Genomic DNA, 8,531 nt, shown 5'->3' on the forward strand with positions numbered 1-8,531 from the left:
TTTTTATGTTTCTGACTAATTACAACTTTTTTTTGTTTTATAAGTAATTTAGTTTTATTCTTCTAATTTCTCGAAAAAATTCAATTTTAAAATTAAAAAATTAAAAATTAAAAATTCAATTTCAATATTAAAAATATTATTATATAATTTTTTATAAAAAATTAAATAATTATGGTTACTTCGAATCCAAGCATTTTCATTAAAATCCATTGAAATATTCGCAATTTTTTCAATTATTTATTTCGCTCATTCATCTTTTAAATATAAAAAAAATCGTTCTCGTAAATTCAAATTTTTATCAAAATTCTCCAAATGCAATATAATTCTATCGATTTAAGAATCTTTCATAAACGTACAAACATCTCCTCTTCTTCGATTATTAGAAAGAACAAGAAAAATTCCATCATCTTCATGAGTTCCAGTCTCTCGACAATATCCTTGGAGGAAGTAATCACAGTTCCAGACTGGAACGTTTAGACACACCGTGACTACTTGAATTTCATCGTCTACGAGCACGATGATGAGCTTCAACTCAAACAACCTTGTCTTTACGACATGCCTTGACTAAAATTCTGTAACCAGATGGCGCGCGCAACCTCCATAATAATCTGCAACAATGGACTCATATTCAGGTCCGTCCTCAACGAAACGAGACCTGTGTCGTCTCTACTTTGCCTCGAAGATATCGAGAATGAGAATTGAATTTTAAAACGAGCAGAAATTCGAAAGCAATTTTCCTTCCTTTCTTATTCGATTCGTTGGTGGAAAACGCGATAACCGGCTGATAACCTTGTTCACGCTTCGTATCTTCTTTTCTTGCGATGAAATTTCGTCGCAATCGATCGAGTTTCTCATCTTGGAAACCTTGGACATATAGGATGAGAAGAGATGGATTTTGATCGTTGAATCGATGGAATCAGGCGTGTCATCAGAGAAATCTTCTGCAATAGATTTTATCCAAGTTAGAAATCTTTCGAATCTTTCGTTAGCAATGTGTAAAAAAATTTTCTATAAGAATAATTATTATCTCTAATAAAAAATTTTTTGGATGTTTAATAAGATATAAAAAATTTCAAGTTCGAAATCTTTCGAAATTTCGATCGAGACGATTTAAAAAAAAAATTTCGAAAGTCAAAGTTTTCCAAATTTTCGATCGCAATGATGGAAAAAATTTTTCTACCGGATATTCTGAACTATCATCTCTGAAATTTTTAGAATATTTGACGAGATACAAAAGAGTATGTTCGATCGTAACGAAGTAAATAAATTTTTTACGATATTTCGATCAAATATTATCTTTTACGTTGCAAATGTCAATAATCTCGATCAAATATAATTTAATTTCCAAAACGAGATTGAATTTTCCATTTCTTTACTCGTATCCATATACTTTTTACGGTTAACAAACAATGTTCCACCGTATCTGAATAAGGCTTTTAAAAAAATATCCATCACCGAAGGTAAATTAATTCTTCCCTCCTCTCATCTCTTAAAGATGAATAACCTAGACCTGAGTAACGAGGTAATTTTTCTCAGTTCCCAGCCGTTTCTCCGTTCAAAATATTACACCGGTTATGAGCGTTCCGGCTAAGGAATCCGGCTAGCTGGCTCCGCCTCTTAAAACAACCTCGATTTTAATTACAGCCATTAGGCCAGGAGCACGAGAACCGAGTAAATTGTCCCTTGGTTCGGCGAGAAAACTGCAGGAATTTTATTAACGTCCTCTCGATGAAAGGGAAGAAAGGTCCGCGAGAAAGAGACATAGATAATTCGAGTCCCACGAAAAGTTAGTGAGAATCGACAGGAAGGCGAAATAAGTTGGATAATGAATAAGTTTCTACGAGCGAATGAATTGTTTTTTCTCGATGATAGATAGGAAAATCGAATGAAAGGAAGCGTCATTTTATTGAATCTTTGATGGAAACAATTTTTTTGTACGGGGATAATTATTATCTTTGAAATTTTTAAAATATTTGACGAAATGTAAAAGAATAGGACCAAGTTTGAAATCTTCCGAATCTTCGATCGTAATGATGGAAAAAATTTTTTAAAAGTCAGTGTTTTTTCGTATCGCAATAGTGAAAAAAAATTTTCTATGGAAGCAATTATTATCTTTGAAATTTTTAATAAATTCGATACGATACAAAGAATTGGATTCGAATTCGAAATATTTCGAATCTTCGATCGAAAAAAAAAGTGTAAAAAAAAAATTCTAAAAGAAATAACTATCGTCCCTGAAATTTTTATTAAATCCAATACGATTTAAAAAAATTACCTTTGATAAGATTTGTTTTTTAAATCAGCCATTACAATTCAAATTCCAATCATAATAAATTAGCCCAGTTCTGTCCCTATATTCTCGTATTACAAAACAATCTCTGAAATTTCTCATTTCAATCTTTTAAATTGAAAGTATCTCGCAATATCGCATCCAATTCTCTTCTAATTCTCTTGAATTTCGGAAAAAAAAATCCAAAAATCCCTCACAATTTTCGTCTGTGTAATTTTTGGTAAATTGCTTCATAACCTAAATTGGCCAAGCTGTAATCTAAATTCCAAGCATAATGGCGCTTAAAGCAACTTTGCTTCGGCATAATGCAGGCTTATCGCAAGTTAAACATGCCGGGTTATGGTCGAGGAATATCGCCATCGTGAATTTAGAACTCAACTCGGCTTAGAACTTGGAATAATCTAACCCCCCCATAATGACTAAGTCGAGGAATAGTTTACGGATGTCGTAACTCCCGTTCTGGAGTGGACCCTGGTTCATCACTGGTCCAACCCGTGGAATACGCCAAGGTTATATACGTACCGACGCCATATTGGATTCGTAACAGCACAATGGCGACCAGTTAAGATCGCTTAAGCTCGCACGTTGGATCTCGTCCGGCTTAAGTTCTCAACAGAGGGAGCTTCGAAGAAACTTGTTGCCATTTGCATTTTATGAATAATTTAAATTTCCAATTCGACGAGTTCGCAATAGATTTATCGAAAGTGTGACAATTGTTAATCAATTAACAATTTAGATTACCATTGATGGATGGAAAATTCGTGGAGTGGTCTTTAATATCGATTATTATTGCAATTTTTTTTCTATTAAATCGTGTAACTAATTATTCTTTTAGTAAATATCTTGCAATCTTTTGAATAAATAACGAATTTTTCATCGAGATAATAGTGTACATAAGATATTGAACATTTTCGAAAAGTGGGGTCTAGAAAATGTATATGATGAAACATAGATACCTTTCTCTTAACTCGATAAAGCCTCACAATATTTCTATATACTAATATATCTTTTGTGTTTGTTTCTATCGCTAGAATCAATAACATATAAACATTACGTATTTCGTATCCAATAGAATAAATTTACATAACAATTTTCCAACTATGATACAACCAAATCGACGAATAACAATTTCGTTTCTCCGCTTTATCGATAATCGAAGGAAGATTTGAACATAATGCAAAATCACAATTTTTCCACACGACGATCGAAGAATTCTGATTAAATTCTAATCTTTTATTTCTCTTCCGCTCCTTCTCTCGTTTTCACGCAACGAAACAAAGTATCTCGCCGGATAATGAAATTCCAAGTTCGACTACGACATTTGCATTATTAACAGGAGTGGAATTAAAGATCCGAGCCAAGGTGGTCGAGAATCACTGGACTCTCGAGTAATTTTCCGATTTTTCCCCCGTGGAAACCTGGTACGAGAGAAATCGAATCTCTCGAGGATCGAACAAACTTTTTCCAACTCGCGAGAAGTTTTTAGTTTGGAATTTTCCTTTTCTTTCCGGAGACAATTAAAATTTGTAGAAAAGTGGATTTGTCGAGCGAAGTCGAAGATAAATATACGTGAATTACACCAAACATTGGATCAAGTGGATCGCTCTTTTGATATGGGGATGAATCCATTCATTGGCTCGGTGATGAAATTTCATGGATAAAAGTCGATGGATCCTCCTGTTTATAAAAATTAAAATTTAAGTTTAATAACGAGATTGGACGAAACTTTCGAGATTAAGAATACTTCATACCTTTTACCAACTTTTTCAAAAATTCCTCAAGGAGAGAAGCAACAAGCTCTTCGAATCATAGCTTCAGTTTCTCCACTGCGTTCATTTCTTCTTTCCACTTCCTTTCAAAATTGCTGAAAAGTCCATAAGAAGGAAGGAAAGAGAGTGAGAGAAGGGAGGCGAAGAAAATTTTTGATTAATTGGATTGGAAAGTGGAGGAGATCGATGTGAAGAGACGAGGGGAATGGTATAATAAAGGTGGCCAGCGTACAGAACAGTCGCATAATCTATCCGGCTCGTTGCAATTACGTCTCCGGATCGCGTTTAACCGGCGCCGCTCCAAATTTCGAGCGTTGATACCGGCCAGCGGTGATTAATTCAGCCAGGAAATTGGTGGAAAATCCGGCAGAGAGTTAATTGTCGAGCCGTACCGCGAGCTCGCGCGTGGAACGAGTTTCCGCTTCCGGGAATTTCCGATCGATCGATTTTTTTCCAACACGAAAGTCAACCCATCTACATTCCATTTTATTCTCGTTTCTTTTCTCCAATTATCGCAAGCATCGCGCGACAATGGATAATCTTCGTCTTCAATTTCTTCCAAACCGAAAGTCAGCTCCATTATTTATAATTCTTTTTTGGTATTATTTGCAATAATCTTTGTTTTGATTTCTTTCAAGCCAAAGTTAACTCACTTACGTTTTATCATTCTTGGTTATTTTTTGAAATTATTGGAAATTTATTTGCAGCATCCAAATAGAAAATCAATTCATCTATGTTTACTTCGTGTCATATTGAATTATATTCTTGACTCTTCTTTGGAATTAGAAATTTATTTGATGATGAAATTTATATGATATTTGAGACGAATTTGAAAAGAACTTCAAAAGAATCTTTTAATGATTGAAATCTTCTTTCTTGATTATGGATAAAAGTAATGAAACTTCCATTTGTTATTCTTCAATTTCATAATATTGCTACAATAAAATATAAAAAAATTATTATACAAAAGATAAGATATCTATACTAATGCTCCATGCATATGAAATATAATGAAAATATCATTGCAGTATCTTGTACTGATTATTTAATTTTATACCTTCTTTAACATTAAAATAAAATTACAAGCTCTTACTCTGCTTTCTATGATTTTCCTTTCAATTCTCTCGTTTCAAAACTATATAGAACAAGAGACACTTTTAAATATTCTTAAAATATTCATCCCCAATTTATTCATTTATCGCCGTCGAATTGTGTATATGTTGGTCCACACTTATTCCATGAAATATTCCATTTTTTCTTTCTTCTAAATGCATTTTCCATTCGTCACGTGGCCGATTCATTAATTAACACCGGACAACGTCCGAGAATTAATTGAATTCATTCTCGTGGTGCTTGCTCGTTTATCTCCGATTCAGACGTACAAATGTTAATTAACATCGATCGGTAGATATCATCAGGCGACAACCAAAGAATGGGAGGATAAAATTTGAAAAATTGGTTTGATTGTCCATCTACGTCCTATCTCTCTGCCTAACCTCCATTTTTTCGAATTCCTGCAATTCAGATGAAAATTTTAATGAAAAATGCTAATTTACGATACAAAAATAGAAAAACTTTTGAAAAATTTATTTACAATATTTTTTTTGTACGCAAGAAATAAAATTGTAACATATAAGTTGTAAAATATGATGTATTCTGTCATATGCAGTGCTTTTGTTAGAAAATTACTAGCTAGAGTATTTATCTATTCTCTTGCCGTCACACATTGTAGTTATTGGCTGAGACAGTGTCAAAGATGAAGTGAAATAGAATGATGAAACTTTACAGCATTTATAACCTCTAAATCAAAGGAATCCCGTTTTGTTATTCTAATCTCTATCCTAACCTCAACCAATAATAATATTACGTGTGATTAGCAGAGAAGATGCATGAATATTCTATTGAAAAAAACACTATAGAAGTTTTCCTTTGAATATTTAAAATAAAGGAATTCTATTCTATAACACGATGTAGTTACTTTTAATCATGAAGCGAACCTCATTATCCTTTTCTGTCATGCAGTGTGCCTAATATATTGACAAATAGCACTTCTTTTTAGTGAACACGCAGATCTCGTTTTTATCATGGAAACTACATACGATTCCTCTTTAACGTTAATTAATTTCCAAATTGCGTATTCACTTAAATTAATTAAGTTTGCTACGGAAATACTTGATTCTCCCTTTCGGCTAACGTGTCAACGGAGTATTGATGGGGATTTGGTGAAATTTACGCACCTCATTCCTGGTACAGATTGCTGATAAATTTGTCACATACCTGCAATCAGGGAAGACAGGATTGAAATTTTTCGATTCGAAAGTTTCCAAATCGATAGAAATGTATAAAAATGGTGAATCAAAAGAAAATATATTATTAGAATTTTGACGTTTACGGAATGGTGAATAATGCAAGAATGATCGTGCAGTCTCTATTTTTGTAAATGATAACGTTCCGATCGTCTAACTATGGTAATTTTAACCTAATTTAACTTATACTCAGAAATTATAAACTATGTATCTAAATCTTAATTGTAAGATAATAAAATTTAGAATAGTAACACAGAGATTAAAATATCCCCAAAGTGCCAAATAGGGCGAAGATAATTCCAAAAGTTCTACGATTCTCGATTAATCTAATCTTCTAATTAATTACCAAGAAGCTTGCAAACTTTATAAAATTCTCATAATCTTTATTCAAGTTTCCATCGATAATACACAAATATATATGTTTAATATATTATGTCTCCAACCTCATAAATATCAAGCGAATATTATAGGATGTGTAATAAATTTTCGACAAGGAAAGATCTTTTTCGTTTTTTCCACATTATTGCAACCACGTTAATTCTGAACGTAATCTAACGCTAGATTACATATTTTTACTTAAATTTAGAAAATAAAATGAATTTAAAATATGGATAATTAACGATCATCAAAGAGCCAAACTCTATAAATTTACCTTCAAATTTCCACGTACTTATGAAACTATTTGCACAAACACGTCTGATCAACATCACACTACATCTCCAACACACTTTTAACCTTATAAATATCCCATCGAAACGTGTTAAATATTACAGGACATGTAACAAATTTGCGAGAAGATAGGTTCTCTTTTATTTATACGAGCGATCGCTAGTGGCGCTTCGATCGCTTTAAAAGCATCTTCATTCCAACTTCACGCTACATTTAGAAATTATATATTATACATATATACTTGAACGAGCTGAATTTGTTTCATGTGTGAATATTAATTAACATTGATTAATTTCAATAGATATCTAACAAGAGAAATAGACAGATGAATACATATCAACGCGAGAATTAAAATCCTCAAAATTCGAAAATGCTAATTAATAATCGTTAAGGAAGAAAACTCTATAAAATTTCCATCGATAATATGTTTCTCCAACACATTTCCAATCCTCTTGCAAATATCCGTCGTGGTGAATATTACAGGACGTGCAACAAATTTCCTGTCGGATGGATCGAGTCTCGACGAGCCCATCTCAGACGCTCGTTATCATCTACGATCTATCTCGATGACGTTGAGATAGGACGAGGAGAGGAGCAGGAGAGTGAGGTAAATTAGTCCGAGGAATCAGTCAAATCAGGCCTCGTCTAATCGAATTAATTCCCTTGCCAGCTAGTCGCGCGCGCGCGTTCACGAGTTGATTTACTCCTCGAGGATGTTTGAACGGGCGGAAGTCCTCGACGAAGGGCCGATTCCGCGCGTTACAATCGCGAGACAGCCAACCTCCGTTCGATTTAATTGGCCGGCGAACAATGGCCGGCTGATAAGACAAGGCCGCGGCCATTAACGTAACCGTTCGACTTACTCGACGATAATGGAGGGATATTGGGAAATTTCCAGTCATTTCGATTAGATTAGTCGGGTTTGAACCGGTTTGAAGAAGTTATTTAGGGATCCTTGTATAGCCTAAAAGAAGGAATGATTTGGAAAAGTATATATTTTATAAGAGGATAAGAAAATTTTATTATATTATTTAAAATTGTTTTTAATTAATTATGTTCGAAGTAGTTTAGAAATGTTCGAATCGGTTCTCGTATAGTTCGAAGGACGATTTGAAAAATTATGTAGTTTATCAATTATATTCTTATCTATTATATTATTTAAATTTTTCAGAAAAATTCGTTTTTTTTTTTCCTCGATCGTTCTCACTAAAGAAATAAAACGATATTATAACGATTCTATTGTTAAAATCGGAAGAAACTCGACGAGTTCGTTTGTCTCAAATTAAAACTCGAGAAATTTATCGCGTTGAAACTTTTGCAGATTAACAAGTTCTGCAAATTATGCCTCGATCCGTTCTTGCGAATTTTAAAATTTTAATGCACTTCAAGATTTTCCTCCATAACTTTGCGCCCTAGTGTACTATTGCCCAATAGAAATTGCAAAATTGCAAGGAAACGTTGTCTCTGATTATAATCCCCCCCCCCCCCCCCCCCCCC

General features: G+C 33.4%; 2 long non-coding RNA genes across 5 annotated transcripts in view; one reads left to right on the forward strand and one right to left on the reverse strand.

Annotated features, from left to right (window-relative positions):
• The window catches only part of LOC102672857, a 101,559-nt gene that overhangs the window by 77,237 nt on the left and 15,791 nt on the right, over positions 1 to 8,531 (forward strand). The window lies entirely within an intron of this gene.
• Positions 2,342 to 7,252, reverse strand: LOC116186091. 2 transcript variants are annotated; one of them, XR_004151027.1, is made up of 5 exons: positions 6,809 to 7,246; positions 6,038 to 6,336; positions 5,153 to 5,573; positions 4,042 to 4,994; positions 2,342 to 3,967 (listed from the first exon to the last, which is right to left on the reverse strand). It is a non-coding gene; the product is annotated as an uncharacterized LOC116186091 (long non-coding RNA). The 2 variants fall into 2 exon arrangements; XR_004151025.1 differs by having other exon boundaries at positions 2,342 to 4,994; positions 6,809 to 7,252.

The sequence above is a fragment of the Apis dorsata genome, unplaced genomic scaffold (assembly GCF_000469605.1).
Source record: "Apis dorsata unplaced genomic scaffold, Apis dorsata 1.3 scaffold_416, whole genome shotgun sequence".
Lineage (NCBI taxonomy): Eukaryota > Metazoa > Arthropoda > Insecta > Hymenoptera > Apidae > Apis > Apis dorsata.